Below are 15,478 nucleotides of genomic sequence, written 5' to 3'. Positions count from 1 at the left end.
GATTGATCTTTATTCATCCAAAGCACTCGACCCGACATGTACATGTTTCGGCCCTAAGGCCTGCGTCAGGAGTCTATAAGTCATATATATAAACATCAGTGAAACATATAAATACACATAAAAATATGATAATTATTAAAAACAAAATAATTATTAAAAACAAGCACAATGAATAGCGATATATAAAAAACAGCAAATTACATCAATAAAAATCTATAAATATATATAAATGAATATAAAAATAAATGGATACAGACATACATGTTATTTAATCAATATAATTAATATTCTCCATTTAAAAAAATAATATAATTGATATCATACATATAAAAATTATCATACATATAAAGAATGGACAAAAAATGTATATAATTTGATAAAAATATTACTAATATAACATATATAGATCATAAAATATTCCATAATAAATATTCCATAATAAATAATAACCACTGTACAAAAGAGACCACAAAAAATCTATATAAGACTTATGTAAAAATTAAAACAATCAATAATATACTATCAATCAAACGATGAAAAATAAATGTAATTGTGAAACAACTGAGAAGACTAAATGTATAAAGACAACTACAGTACCTTGAAGATCTTTGGGTATATGAACTATGATGTAAACCACTTGAAATGCCGTATATGTCCAAATAAAGCTTGAGGTAAAATACAAAACAGAGAATATGTCAAAAACAAAAAACAAAGACACAAAAAAAACTAATGAAAATGCCACACAAGGCAAACCAGAAGAAAAAGAAGACCTTAAAAACACAAAAAGAGGTCAAACAAGAATTCAAAAAAGAATAAAAGGAAGGTATATAAAAAATGTGGATAAAATGCCAGAAAAAATGAATACTGAACATAAATACCAGAAGGAACACAATTTAAAGTATAAATATCGGAAGGAACACAATTGAAGTCGGAAGAAATAAATACTAGACAACGAGCTTGCCAGAGCAACAATGTGCTCAAAATTTGCGATAAATAAAATTCAAAAGTAAAAATAGTGACAGAAAGAACGGGGAGGGTGCATAAAATCATAAGAAATAAAGGTATGGAAAAAACTTACCAAAACGTCGTAGTGTCGCAACCTTGCAGCAAATGAAAATCTAAAAAGCAAGTGAGTCGCAAAGTACCATGCATAAATAGAAAACCACGCGAAACGTGATGACATCACATGTAACTTGGGACGCAAAATACAGTGCATAAATGGAGAGGCCACGCAAAACGCAATGACATCATCCTAGAACCTAAAAAACGTGCATAAATAAAAAACTTAGCAAAACGTAATGACATCATCTTTGAACTAAAAAAGGGGGAGGGAGGAGACACAGAAAAAGCATAATGTAAAAGTGATATGAGTCAGATAACCTTAGAAAATGTGGCAAACAAAATGTGCCATGAATATATATATAGAAAAAATATCATGTAAAAGTAAAACGAGTCAGATCAACATTAAAAACATGTGGCAAACAAAATATGCCATGAATGTATATGTGGAAAAAATATATACAAAATTAAAAATTAAAATGTCCTCGGAGAACACCTGTTATAGGTGAGTAACTTTGCTATATTAGTCCTGAAAGTGTAAATTCTGAACAGCATAACTGTCAGAATGATGTTCTTTCATCTGATAAGTATATATGTCTTGTTTGTCAAAAAGTCTTTCAAGGATTACTTTCCGTTTTTCCACAGCCACCCAGACGAATCAGGCTACCATGACATTAACCACATGCAGCTTTACTGCTGCCCATCCTTACTATGTATCTCTCACATGAAAGTCTCCAACCAGGGAGCCTTCTGCAAAATTTTAAAGCTTCATGTAGAGGAGCATTGTATACGCCTTGGGATTTTTAAACATATTTCATCAGTGCCTAGTGCTCACCCTTTCTGTCTATATCAGTGGTTCCCAAATCTGTCCTCGAGGACCCCCAGGCCACTCGGGTTTTCAAGATAGCCCTAATGAATATGCATGACAGAGATTTGCATATAATGGAGATGCCAGGAATGCAGATCTGCTCCATGCATATTCATTAGGGCTATCTTGAAAACCCGACTGGCCTGGGGGTCCTCCAGGACAGGTTTGGGAATCATTGGTCTATATAAATGAAAAACCCTTTGCACAGACCTAGTAAGAGACTTTCCTATCAAATTTCAGCTAATGTGTCAATATGGCTGTCAAAGTATCTGCCAGATCTGTGCTGCAGTAAGGACCCCGATAGATGTGTAAGGAGAGCAGGGAACATCTGTGACATGGCAGAAACACAGAACACGAAGCACAAGAAAACTCTGTAAAGCACCTTCTTGTGTTGTGCTGGAAACATGCAGCTCCAAATTGCTTACTCTTGATACCTCTCCTAGTGGAAGGGGGAGGGAGGTGGTATAAGCAATGGAGCAGATGGCCTGTTCAGGCTACGATGCTGCTCCTGGGTAGCTACCACAATGTAACCAAGAATGATGACACCTTTTATGCCCCCTCCCTTCAGAGAGCTGAATGTCACTTTTATAGCATTTCCAGTTCGATCCAACCCCAAAAGAAGAATTTTCCCTGTGGATGCACACAACCTTTAACCGCTTGGCCATCGGACATCTAGTTCCTTTTTCTTTGCTTTAAAGTCATTCTTGATAGAATTTGGAATTGTGCCCCTATTCTTATTTTGTATTTTGTTGCTGATTAGAACATGCTTCCTTTAGAGTTCAGTTACATCAGTGGTCCCCAACTCAAACCCTTTGCAGGGCCACATTTTGGATTTGTAGGTACTTGGAGGGCCGCAGAAAAAAATAGTTAATGTCTTATTAAAGAAATGACAACGTTGCATGAGGTAAAACTCTTTAAAGTTTATAAATCTTTCCTATAACATCTTTCCTTTTCCTTAACAAAAGATTATAACAGTTAGAATCTTTGGTTAATTCAAAAATTACAAATGTGGTCAGTAAAGCATTGGTATTTTAAATACTGAGTGCAGTACACAACATGTTACCTTTTCTGACTAGAAGCTTGGGCACGCTTCTCTGACAGCAAGTTATCAATATTAGGTTTAATGTCCTTGGAAAATGCAACTTTCAAAACTGAAAAAAAAATGGGCGTCACTTAACTTGTTCCTTTGAAGAGATTTCACTTGGTTCATTTTTGAAAATAATTGTTCGCATGAATATGTGCTTCCGAACATAGACAGAACCTGTGCAGCTAGGTTGCGAATGGTTTTATATTTGTCCTTTGAAACACACCGATAGAATTCTGTAAGACTGCAACTGTTGATTTTTCTTGTAGCAGAGCATCACACTGAAAATCTATTAATTCTAGTTGAAGATCTTCAGGTACGTCATCAACACTACAAGAAAATGGTGACATGAATATGTTAAAGATGTTTTCCATATTCAAATTGCCTGTCGAAGTCTTCCTTTAACATGCTAATTTTTGTAGAAAACTCAGCAAAATTAATTTCCTCTTCTGCCGTAATTGCAGACTTCAAAGTTGGGAAGTGAGCAAGATTTCACGCTTTAAGCTGAACTTCCCAAAGCTGTAGTTTGTGCACAAGTGCATTAATATTGCCAATCATATCAGTGACCAACTTATTTTGGCCTTGCAGTTTGACATTCAAATCTTTCAAGTGGCCAGTTATGTCTGTGCTGAATGCCAGATCACGTAACAATTTTGTATCAAAGAGTGAGGGCTCTGTTTACTAGGCTGCGATAGTGTTTTTAGCGCAAGCAGCATTTTAGCGTGTGTTAAACCCGTGCTACGCGGCTAGAACTAACGCCAGCTATCGCAGCTTTGTAAAAGGAGCCCTGAGACATCTTGATTTTTACTTTCAAGGAACATCTTTATTTCATCTCTCAAATCCCAGAATCGTTGGAATACTCTTCCACAGCTAAGCCATCTTATTTAAGAGTGATACAGAATTTCACCATGCTCACAGCCAATTTCTTGTAGAAAAGTGTTGAACTGTTTGTGGTGCAAGCTTTTTGAGCGAATATAGTTAATAATTTTTACTACAGTTTTCAAAATGTTGGCAACTTTTAAAACATGGCCACAAAGTGCACCTTGATGTATGATGCAGTGGAAATGTACAATTGGAATAACTGACCCTTCATCAATAAGTTTTTCTTTTTAGCTTTCCTACAACACCGTGTTTAGCACTTGCCATGGCAGGTGCACCATCAGTAACCAATGATGCTAGCTTCAACCAAGATAATTTCCCCCCTCAAACATTGCTTTAATTTTGTTCAAAAATGTCATCAGCTTTCGTAGTATCATGCATTGGTATTAACATAAGAACATAAGAAGTTGCCTCCACCAGGATCAGACCAGAGGTCCATCGCGCCCAGCGGTCCGCACCCGTGGCGGCCCATCAGGTCCATGACCTGTCAAGTGTTCCCTGCCTCATCCTAAAAAAAACCTATCATTACTTCTATCCGTATCCCTCAATCCCCTTATCCTTCAGGAATTTATCCAAACCTTCTTTGAATCCCTGTAGTGTCTTCTGCCCTACCACAACCTCCGGGAGTGCGTTCCATGTGTCCACCACTCTCTAGGTGAAGAAGAACTTCCTGGCATTGGTTCTAAACCTATCCCCTTTCAGTTTCTCCGAGTGCCCCCTTGTACTTGTTGTTCCCCACAGTCTGAAGAATCTGTCCCTGTCTACCTTATCTATGCCTTTCAGGATCTTGAAAGTTTGTATCATGTCTCCTCTTTTCCAGGGAGAACAGTCCCAGCTGTTCTAGCCTGTCGGCATACAAAAGGTTTTCCTGGAGGAGTTCCTCTGTGGGAGGTTCTCAGCTACACTGCAAATAAAACCGGATAGCTGTGCAACATCAGTTAAGTCTGTGCTCTCGTCAATTGCAAGTGAAAAATAAAGGAATCTTGCCGCTTTCTGAACCAGTTGCTCTTTTCTATCTGAAGCTAGTTCATCGATTCTACTAGCAACTGTGTTTGGCGAAAGACTGATTTCTTTAAACACATTCAACTTTCCAGGGCAAATGCACTCTACTGTCTTGAGTAAGCAGTCTTTTATAAATAAACCGTCGGTGAAAGGCTTGGAATTTTTTGCAATCATTTCTGATAAGATGTAGCTTACTTTCACATTACCTGTTTATTAACTCTGAAATATATTTTGTTGAGCACTTAAATCAGCTTTCAGTTTCTTAAGTTTATCCTGCCGTAGCTCCCCATGCACAGTCTGAAAATGGCGCCTTAAATTGTACTCCTTTGGAGCGGCTAAGGACTGTTTACAAATAAGACATAACACACGATTACCACTCTCACAACAAAAGTACTGTAGCTCCCACTTCTTGTTGAAAATTCTATGTTCATTTTCAATTGATTGTTTGTTGCAGCTCGGATTAGAAAAAGACATGTCTGTAAGAACACGAACACACGTATAACTATCAATAGTTTAACACTGGAATGGTCGCACAGAACACAAAATATGGTGCCTCCCAGCATTCAAAACAAACCATCCAATCAGAAAATGGAATTGCAACTTTAGCGCGCTGCTAGTGGCTTTGATACAAAACAATGGCTTGGCAGCCGTATTATTAACTCGTAACTCAATTGGCGAATGATAGATGGCAGAATTTTCAAGGTAGGGCTCCCTAGAGCACAATATTGGATTGTTTGATGGAAAAAGGGACAATCCACAAAGCCACGCGATTGTCCTCTCCACTCCACAATCGTGTACAGATGCAGGAAAGCGATTGATTGAGGTTACAGTTCCTTCTCAATTCTCCTTTCTAAAAGTCTGTTGTGAAATCTACCCTAGGTTCGGCCGCATTTGAGTTTTCTAACATACTGAGACTGTAGTACACAGAAAATATGCTTAGAAAAAAAAGCTCATACAGTACACTGAGGTTATTGTTAATGAAAATCAAGCAGATTAATATGCAAAATTCTCCATAGCTGAATTTGGACCTTTCTTTCCTAGGTATAATGGGAGAGAGTTCAGAGGTAGGAGAATGTAAGGCAAGAATGAACACACAAAACAGAACCCAAAGGATAGGACTAATTGTATTCGGATAGATGAACGGGGAAAGTGAAATGAATGACAGCTTCCTGTCTGGGAAAAACGTGAAAGTGAATGAAATGACTTAAGAAGAAGGTGCATATAAATCAGTCAAAAGAATATGGATAGTGAATATGTGAACATATGGCAATGGATGTGTTATGTTCATGGAATAAAAGAATGATTATTATAAACTTCTTGTGCTTGTCTAGACAAATGAAAATATGTAAGTATGTGCAGCGTGTGGGAGCCATGATAAGTGGGTAGTGAATGTAGGATACTGGAGTGTCTTGATGGAAACAAATGTGTAAGTCATGTGGGAAGATGATGAGAAATGGTGAAATAAGTATGTGTGGCAAATAATCAAAAAGTGAAATGCAATAAATTGAATGAAAGGAAGATATTGGATGACCGGAATAGAACTGTTGGGAAGCTGACATGGCAGAGAAACAAATGACAAGTGGAACCACAGGAGAAATCATTGGGTGGGGAGTCAAAAAAATTTCTGTGTGACAGGCAATTGCAATAAAGTTTATTGCAATTGTCTGTCTCACAAATTTTTTTTGACCCTCCTATGATTTCTCCTGTGGTGGTGTTTCTTCACATAGGCTTTGAATAAACCAAAGCCTATGTGAAGAAACACCATCACCGAAGAAATCATAGGAGGGCCAAAAAAAAATTTCTGTGTGACAAGACAATTGCAATAACCAAAGCCTATGTGAAGAAACACCCCATTTTTGACGTACTTGACAAAGGCCTACAGCCCTACATTGCAACTGCCGCCACAGCTTGGGATGCCTTGTTGCTCGGTTCCGGTGCTTGTGGGCAAGCTGCAGAGCAGAGTGAGCCATGTGCTCTGGATCTGGGCTGAGAGAGGGCGGAGGGAGACTGAGACCACGAGATGCATAGCGCAACCTGGTGGCCACTCGCCGACATTCATTGCAGATGAGACGCAAGTCAAAGGGGACGGAGGGAGGCTGAGACTGGGAGAGGCACAGTGCCACCAGGCAGCCGCTCGCTGACATTCGCACCAGAGAGACGCAAGTCAATTACAGCAATCAAATATTTGTGGGCTGTATGCGATTGTCGTCTCCACTTCACAATCGGAAAACTTCTGAAGTGGAGTGAGAGGACAGACCGTGGGCCACAAAAGAGTCCCTGGGGGGCCGCGAGTTTGAGAACATGGATTTACATGCATGGATTGTACACCTTTTCTACCAGCAGATGGAGGTAGAGAACTGAGTTTTCCAATGGCATCATCACATATAGGCTTGTTTCTGTGCTGGAATTTTCCACTACTGTATTTTTCTACCTCCAGCAGATGGTAAGGTTGTTTAGTTGGTGCTAGTCCTAGGCCTAGCTCCCTAGTGTACAGGCTTTCTGGCCTATTACTGTGGTTGAGCATAACAGCCTTGTTTCTCCCCTGATCTATGAGCTAGTGTCAGTCAAGCACAGAGATACAGCTCTACAGCCCCCAGCCAGCACTTAAGGTGCTCGCTGGATTGTGTTCAAGCTTGATTTCTAAGGGGACCTCCTATTCTCCCTCCCTCCATAGGGGCCCCCTACAGTTTTCTTTGATTCCTTCCTTTTCAGGGAAATAGTGTTTGTTTTTTTTTAAAAAAAAGAGAAAAGCAATGATAAGCCACCTCATGAACAAAGGGGGACCATGGGGTCTGGGGAGTGCCAGGTTGCACTTAAGCTTTGGTACATCCCATCAGTGAAGCTGATAAAGGGGATGGAACTCTTCTCATATGAGGAAAGACTAAAAAGGTTAGCACTCTTCAGCTTAGAAAAGAGAGGTCTGATGGGGAGATATGATCGAAGTCTACAAAATCCTGAGTAGAGTAGAACAAGTACAAGTGGATCGATTTTTTACTCCTTCAAAAATTACAAAGACTAGGGGATACTCGATGAAGTTACAGGGAAATACTTTTAAAACCAATAGGAGGGCATTTTTTTTTTCACTCAGAGAATAGTTAAGCTCTGGAACACATTGCCAGAGGTTGTGGTAACAGCAGATAGCATAGCTGGTATTAAGAAATATTTGGACAATTTCCTGGAGAAAAAGTCCATAGTCTGTTATTGAAAAAGACACGGGGGAAGCCACTGCTTGGCCTGGATCAGTAGCATGGAATGTTGCTACTCCTTGGGTTTTAGCCAGGTACTAGGGACCTGGTTTGGCCACTGTGAGAACAGGCTACTGGGCTTGATGGACCATTGGTCTGACCCAGTAAGGCTATTCATAAATTCTTATGGCTGTCAGGTAAGATTTGCCTCTTTGTGGATGATACCAAAATCTGCAAGAGTAGACACCCAGTGTGGTGTGAATAACATGAAGAAAGACCTGGCCAAGCTTGAAGAATGGTCTGAAATTTGGCAGCTAAAATTTAATGGTAAGACATGCAAGGTCATGCATTTGGGTTGCAAAAACTCGAAGAAACGGTACAGTTTAGGGGGTGAAGAACTTATGTGCATGACAAAAGAGCGGGACTTGGGTGTTATTGTATGTGATGATCTCAAGGTGGTCAAACAGGTTGAAAAGGTGACGGCGAAAGCTAGAAGGATCCTAGGATGCATAGGAAGAGGTATGGCCAGTAGGAAAAAAGGAAGTATTGATGCCCCTGTATAAGACTCTGGTGAGACCTTAAATGCATGAGTCAAGTCTCTTTCATTTGAAAGGAAGCTCTGGAATGAGAGGGCATAGGATGAAATTGAGAAGTGATAGACTCAGGAGTAATTTAAGGAAATATTTTTTTACAGAAAGGGTGGTGGATGCATGGAACAGTCTCCTGGAGGAGGTGGTGGAGACAGAGACCGTGTCTGAATTCAAGAAGGCGTGAGATAGGCAAGTGGGATCTCTTAGAGAGAGGAAGAGATAATGGTTACTGTGGATGAGCAGACCGGATGGGCCATTTGGCCTTTATCTACCATCATATTTCTATTCATTTCAGTTAGCCTGAAGCCAAGTTTTAAATCTGTTGCTGTGGTTCCAAGCCAACAAAGCACAAGAATTGGAGTGGCTAGTCCTTTTTCTGGGGTGCCACCTTGTAGTGATTGATGCCTATGGATGAAATGGGAGAATGTTTGGTTTTTGCCAACATTTTTAAATCAAAGTACCTTTAGCAGTTGCTGTTAAATATTCTGGGTCCATACCACCCACTTAACAACTTCCTGAAGTCTCCAAGAGGAGTTACAGACTACCTTTCATTCTCACAGTTTTCCTTTTATCTTTAAATCGTATGATTTATGTCAGCAGATTCCCTCAGTGGAATTAATCTGGCAATCAGATGTATGCGCATAATTTTTAAAACAATTAGGAATCTCAATATTTTATGAGACTAGATTAACTTCCTCTTTTACAAAAGTTACAAAAGCCAGCAGCATGGGCTGGTGTGGTAAATGTTCCAATGGTGATAGGAGCTGAATGGGCGTTGGAGCAATGGCCGCACAGCATTCGGCTGCGCAGCTATGTAAAAGGGAGGCTAAATGAGCTAGATTTACTTTGCCTTTAAAAAGAAAATTGAGTCATGGGCGATAGTGTAACTCTCCTTTATGTATTTGAAAAGTGCTGTATCCATCTAGGAAAGGATAAGAAATAATTAACTTCAACTGCAGCAAGGGAGGTTAAGGTTTAATGTTAAGAATAATTATCTATCTCCAGCATAAACTGGCTATGCTGAAAGGAGTCATCATTCATGGAGGTTTAACAAAGCAGGTAAAATAGTTTAAGAGATGATAGATCATCCATGAAGGTAGCATAGATGACCATTTGTAGAGTCCATTCTTGCCCTCTGTTTCTGTGGCTCCATAGATATAATGACCAGATTTTTCTTGATGCTTAAAAAAAATTACACATGACAAACTCTGAGAATGGCCACCAGATGTCACTGAAGGATTTCAATTGCAGAACTGATGGTGCATTTTTGAACAATTACGGGAATATTTTCTGCAGCTCTAATACTCGTAGTTTTGATTCACCATCGCATAACAGAACTTTACTCATCACATATGTATAGATACACATATGCATAGGGGAGAGAGTGTGGCACAGTGGTTAAAGCTACAGCCTCTGCACCTTGCAGTTGCGGGTTCAAACCCCCACTGCTCCTTGTGACCATGGGCAAGCTACCCAATCCCTCCATTGCCTCAGGTACAATAGATTGTAAGCCTGCTCGGGTAGACAAGGAAAATTCTTGAGTACTTGAATAAATTAATGTAAACCATTCTGAACTCCCCTGGGAGAACAGTATAGAAAATTGAATTTTTCTATAGCACTACCAGACACACACAGCACTGCATGGTCACAAAGAAAAAGAAAACAGTGCCTGCTCAAAAGAGCTTACAATCTAAATAGCCAAGACAGACAAACATGATGTCATGGATACAGTTAATCATCTGGCTAGGTTGGAGAGCCGAGGAGTAGGGTTAAAGATTGAAGGCTATATCAAAAAGGTGAATTTTCAGTCTGCTTTTAAACAAGGGAAGGGGTTTGAATGACAAACTCTGGTAATTTATTCCAAGCATAGAGGGCAGCTAGATGAAAGGAACGAAGTCTGGAATTGGCAGTGGAGGAGCAGGGTACAACTAAGAGTAGCTGATCTGAGGAACAGAGTTGTCTGGGAGGTGTATAAGGAGAGAGAAGCGAGCAGGGATATTGAGGGGCAGCAGAATGAACACACTTGTAGGTCAGCAATAGGGTCTTGAACAGTATACAATGGCGGATAGGGAGCCAGTGAAGTGACTTAAGGAGAGGGGTGATATGAGCGTAGTGAGGTTGGTAGAAGACGAGTCGTGTAGCAGAGTTTTGTACAGATTGTAAGGGGGAGAGGCAACACTGTGGGATACCAGTTAGAAGTAGATTGCAGTAATCTAAGCGTGAGGTTACGAGAACGTGGATAAGGGTCCAGGTAGTGTGTTCAGAGAGGAAGGAGTGAATTGTGGTGATATAAATAAATACTTAAGATACTTCCAGTTTCCCTGTTCACACAAATGTAGCATATTTGAAAAGCCCAAAAGGCATAGATGCTAAAACTATTTATAAGAAACACTCTGTACTACTCTAGGAATCTCATGTTGGGTCCTAGAAATATCCCCCCCAAGTCTAGACCAAAGGAGGGGAGAGTGAGTGAACCAGGCCTGGAGAACATAGACAACTGCCCCTGGAGCCAAAATGTTGCCGTTATGCCTCTATCCATAGGATACAGCTCTGTGGGTACTTGAGTACCCCCAATATTGAATGAACTCCTTGACTATGTTCGGGGTGAGGTGATCCATAGGTTTTAGCAGCACTACAATTACTACTTAGGGTTACCAGATGTCCAGAAATGCCCTCTTTTTAGAGGACTGTCCGGGTTCCCGGACAGACTTTCCAAAACCAGAGTTTGTCCAGGTTTTGGAAAGCCCCGAACTCCAGCCGCATCTGGAAAGCCTTCAACTAGCATCTGCAGATGTTATCATATTCATTCGCGCATGCTGGAGGCTTTCCAGATGTGGCCTGGAAGTTGGAAAAAAAAAAAAAGAGATGTGGCTTTTGGGGGAAAGGCTGGATATGGAACAGCGTGGGGCTGGAGGTAGAACAAGGCAGGTTGGAGGTGAGGCTGGGGCGGAATGGGGTGTTGGAGCTAATACTGCCACAGCCAGTGATAATAAAGCCTAACGTGGCTTTTAAAAAAAAAAAAAGGGGGTAATTTTTGTTAATAGTTTTTTTAGTGGCGCTTTCAATTAACAGCACCGATTGAGCCCATTAAGCAAATTAAGCACCTAGATCAGCTAAGTGTGTCAATCTAGGCACCTAACTTCAGGCATCGTTTATAGAATCTAGGTCTAAGTGCCATAGGTATTGAATGGGCTGTGTGGCATTTAGCGCATGCGAAATCTGTTATTGCACCTTAGTAAAAATATTCCTTAGTTATTAGCAACTGAGGCCCACTGGGTTGAAAATCCACAATGACTTCAAGGTTATTTTCTTTGGTGATGACTCCTCATTCAGAGCCTAGCATTTTCCACTTGCGAGGCACCGGGATCCGGCCCTCAGCTGCCGACGAGGGAAAACTCGGAAGACCCGTTTCGAAATTTCGAGTTTATGCCCAGCAGTGTCTATGAGGAGCTATCAAGACTCAAGGTGAACAAAGCTATGGGACCGGACAAACTACAATCCAGGGTGCTAAGGGAGTTGAGTGACGTCCTGGCGGAACCGTTATCCGTGCTCTTCAATCTTTCCCTAAGTACAGGAAGAGTCCCGTTGGATTGGAAAATGGCTAACATCATTCCACTCCACAAAAAGGGATGCAGGACGGAGGCTGAGAATTATAGACTGGTGAGTCTCACATCGATAGTGAGTAAACTTATGGAAACACTAATCAAATGCCAATTGGATACGATCCCGAATGAGGAGAATCTACAAGATCCCCATCAACATGATTTTACGAAGGGAAGGTCCTGCCAATCAAATCTGATCAGCTTCTTTGACTGGGTAACAAGAAAGCTGGATATAGGGGAGTCCCTGGACTTCGTGTACTTGGACTTCAGCAAAGCGTTTGATAGCGTCCCACACCACAGGTTATTGAGCAAGATGGGTTCGATGGGATTGGGTGAAACATTAACCGCATGGGTTAGGAACTGGCTTAGAGGTAGATTTCAGAGGGTAGTGGTAAACCGATACGACGGAGGTGTCGCAGGGCTCGGTCTTGGGCCCGATTCTATTTAACATCTTCATAAGAGACTTGGCTGAGGGGCTTCGAGGTAAAATTACATTATTCACCGATGACGCCAAACTATGCAACATAGTAGACAACCGCACAACAGATGAAAGCACAGTGGCCGACAAAAGCTCTAAGGAGGTAACTATGACAATAGTGCAAGATCGTAAAAATGACCAAAGGCGATATAACGCACCAACACATAATGAAGTTGCATTTATTTTTCAAAATAATGACGGAGAACCACCACTGGAACTTCTTATACACTGCAAACCAAGTGCAGACAATCCAACACAAAGGATAACACAAAAAATTAGTGTCCTTGATCCTAATCTAGAACCTATGGTTTACCCATTGCTCTTCCCATATGGGGATCAAAGCTGGGGAATTGACATACCTTTGCAACAGAGACCACAAGCCTTAGTAGGCTTAACAAATCAGTCATGAAATTCTAGAGTTAGAGTAACACAGATGCAATATTATGGGTACCGTCTTTCCATTAGAGATGTATTTAATCCCTTCTTACACGCTGGCCGGCTTACACAACAGTATATTGTAGATGCATATGTTAAAACTGAAGCCAACAGACTAAATTACACACGACAAAATCAGCCAAAATTAAGAGTAGAAAAATACTCAGGATTAATGGACTATTTAATTAATGAAGCCAATGATGCAGGCCTAATTCCTGGAAAAACTTATATTTTGCCTTCTTCATTTACAGGTAGCCCCAGAAACATGCTACAAAATTATCAAGATGCAATGGCAATTGTCAGAAAATATGGCAAAACCTGATCTTTTCATTACAATGACATGCAACCTCAAATGGGAAGAGATTGTTAATAACCTACAACATGGTCAAAATGCTGATGCACGCCCAGATTTAGTTGCAAGAGTATTTCACATAAAACTAAAAGCTCTAATCAATGATATCTGTAAAAATCATATTTTTGGACTAACAAAAGCCATTGTAAACGTAATTGAATTTCAAAAGAGGGGTTTACCACATGCTCACATACTACTCATGCTCACATACTACTCATTCTTAAAGATGATAATAAACCAAAAACAGAAGAACTAATAGATAAAATTGTATCTGCAGAAATTCCAAATATAACCACCACTTCTCGCTTATATGAAATTGTAAGAAAACATATGATTCATGAACCATGTGGAGTACACAATCTAAATTCTCCATGTATGACAAATGGCAAATGCACTAAGGATTACTCAAAGCCATTTCAACAACAAACTATTGCAAATATTAATGGTTATCCTAAATACAGAAGACAAAACACAGGCCAAATTTCAAATTTTAACGGCAAGACAATTGATAATACTTGGGTTGTACCATATAATCCATATCTAGCCCTCAAGTACAATTGCCACATTAATGTTGAAGTCTGTGCTTCTGTGAAAAGTGTGAAATACCTTTTTAAATATGTATACAAAGGTCATGATTGTGCAAATGTTGTCATTCAAGAACAGGGTACTTTAAATCATGATGAAATTAAAACTTTTCTGAATTCAAGATATGTGAGCGCTCCAGAAGCAGCATGGCGTTTGAATGAATTTGAAATGCATTATCAGACACATACCATACACAGATTAGCAGTACATCTGACGAACAAATTGTATTTTTCAACCCAAATAACATTTCCACTGCAGCACACATAGCTTCTCAACGCAATACTCATTTGACAGCTTGGTTCAAACTAAATCAAGACCATGAAGAAGCAAGGAGTATATTATATCCAGACATTCCTTTACACTATGTGTTTGACTCTGACCATTGTAGTTGGAAATTACGTCAACGGGGTGCTGAAAAAGTTATTGGACGCGTGTATTCTGTGAACTTACTATCTGATCCAGAATGCTACTCTCTGCGCCTCCTATTGCTAAATGTTTCTGGTGCACAATCCTTTCAACATCTAAGAACTGTAAATGGAAATATCTACCCCACTTTCCAAGAAGCTGCAAAACAAAGAGGCCTCATTAATGATGATAAAGTATGGGACAACACTCTGCACGATGCAGTGCAATACAGCATGCCTAAACAACTAAGGGACTTATTTGCGTACATCTGCATATTTGCCTCCCTACAAAATATGAATGACCTTTTTCTAAAATAAGAAGAATATCTTATTGAAGATTTAGTTAAAACACATATCACTCACAATAATGATTGCACTCTATGTCGTAACATAGCACTCAAAGACATATCCAACGTTTTACTACTCCATGGAAAAAAGTGTGAAGATTTTGCATTACCATACACAATAACAAATACTAACCTACTAACAAATACCTACGACCAAAACTTAGAAAAACAAATAGCTGAACAAATGATGACAACCTTAAACGTTGATCAAAAAACAGCTTTACAAGAAATATTGTCAGCAACCCAAAATAACAAACTCTCCCACCGTTGTTTCTTCTTGGATGGCCCAGGAGGTAGTGGTAAAACCTACCTTTACACAACACTTCTCTGTACATTTCGTGCACAAGGTAACATTGCACTCCCTGTAGCCTCCACAGGTATAGCAGCAAATCTTCTTAAGGGTGGGAGAACATACTACTCCCAATTCAAATTACCCGTGCCTATACTTGAGAACTCAATATCAAATATGCGTCTAAATTCTACTGATGCTAACAATTTACGATTCGCTAAACTAATCATTTGGGACGAATGTACTATGGCTCCCTCTATAGCTCTTACAGTGGTTGACAAACTACTACAAGAAATAATGGATAACAACAAACACTTTG

At 39.8% G+C, this 15,478-nt stretch overlaps 1 pseudogene; it reads left to right on the top strand.

Moving 5' to 3' along the window:
• Positions 1-692: 692 nt before the first annotated feature.
• LOC117360308 lies at positions 693-14,386 on the top strand (annotated as a pseudogene).
• The last annotated feature ends 1,092 nt before the right edge of the window (positions 14,387-15,478 follow it).

This window comes from Geotrypetes seraphini, chromosome 5 (assembly GCF_902459505.1).
Source record: "Geotrypetes seraphini chromosome 5, aGeoSer1.1, whole genome shotgun sequence".
Taxonomy (NCBI): Eukaryota; Metazoa; Chordata; class Amphibia; order Gymnophiona; family Dermophiidae; genus Geotrypetes; species Geotrypetes seraphini.
The sequence above is the reverse complement of the archived record's forward strand: the minus strand, read 5'-3'. Positions and strand labels throughout refer to the sequence as shown.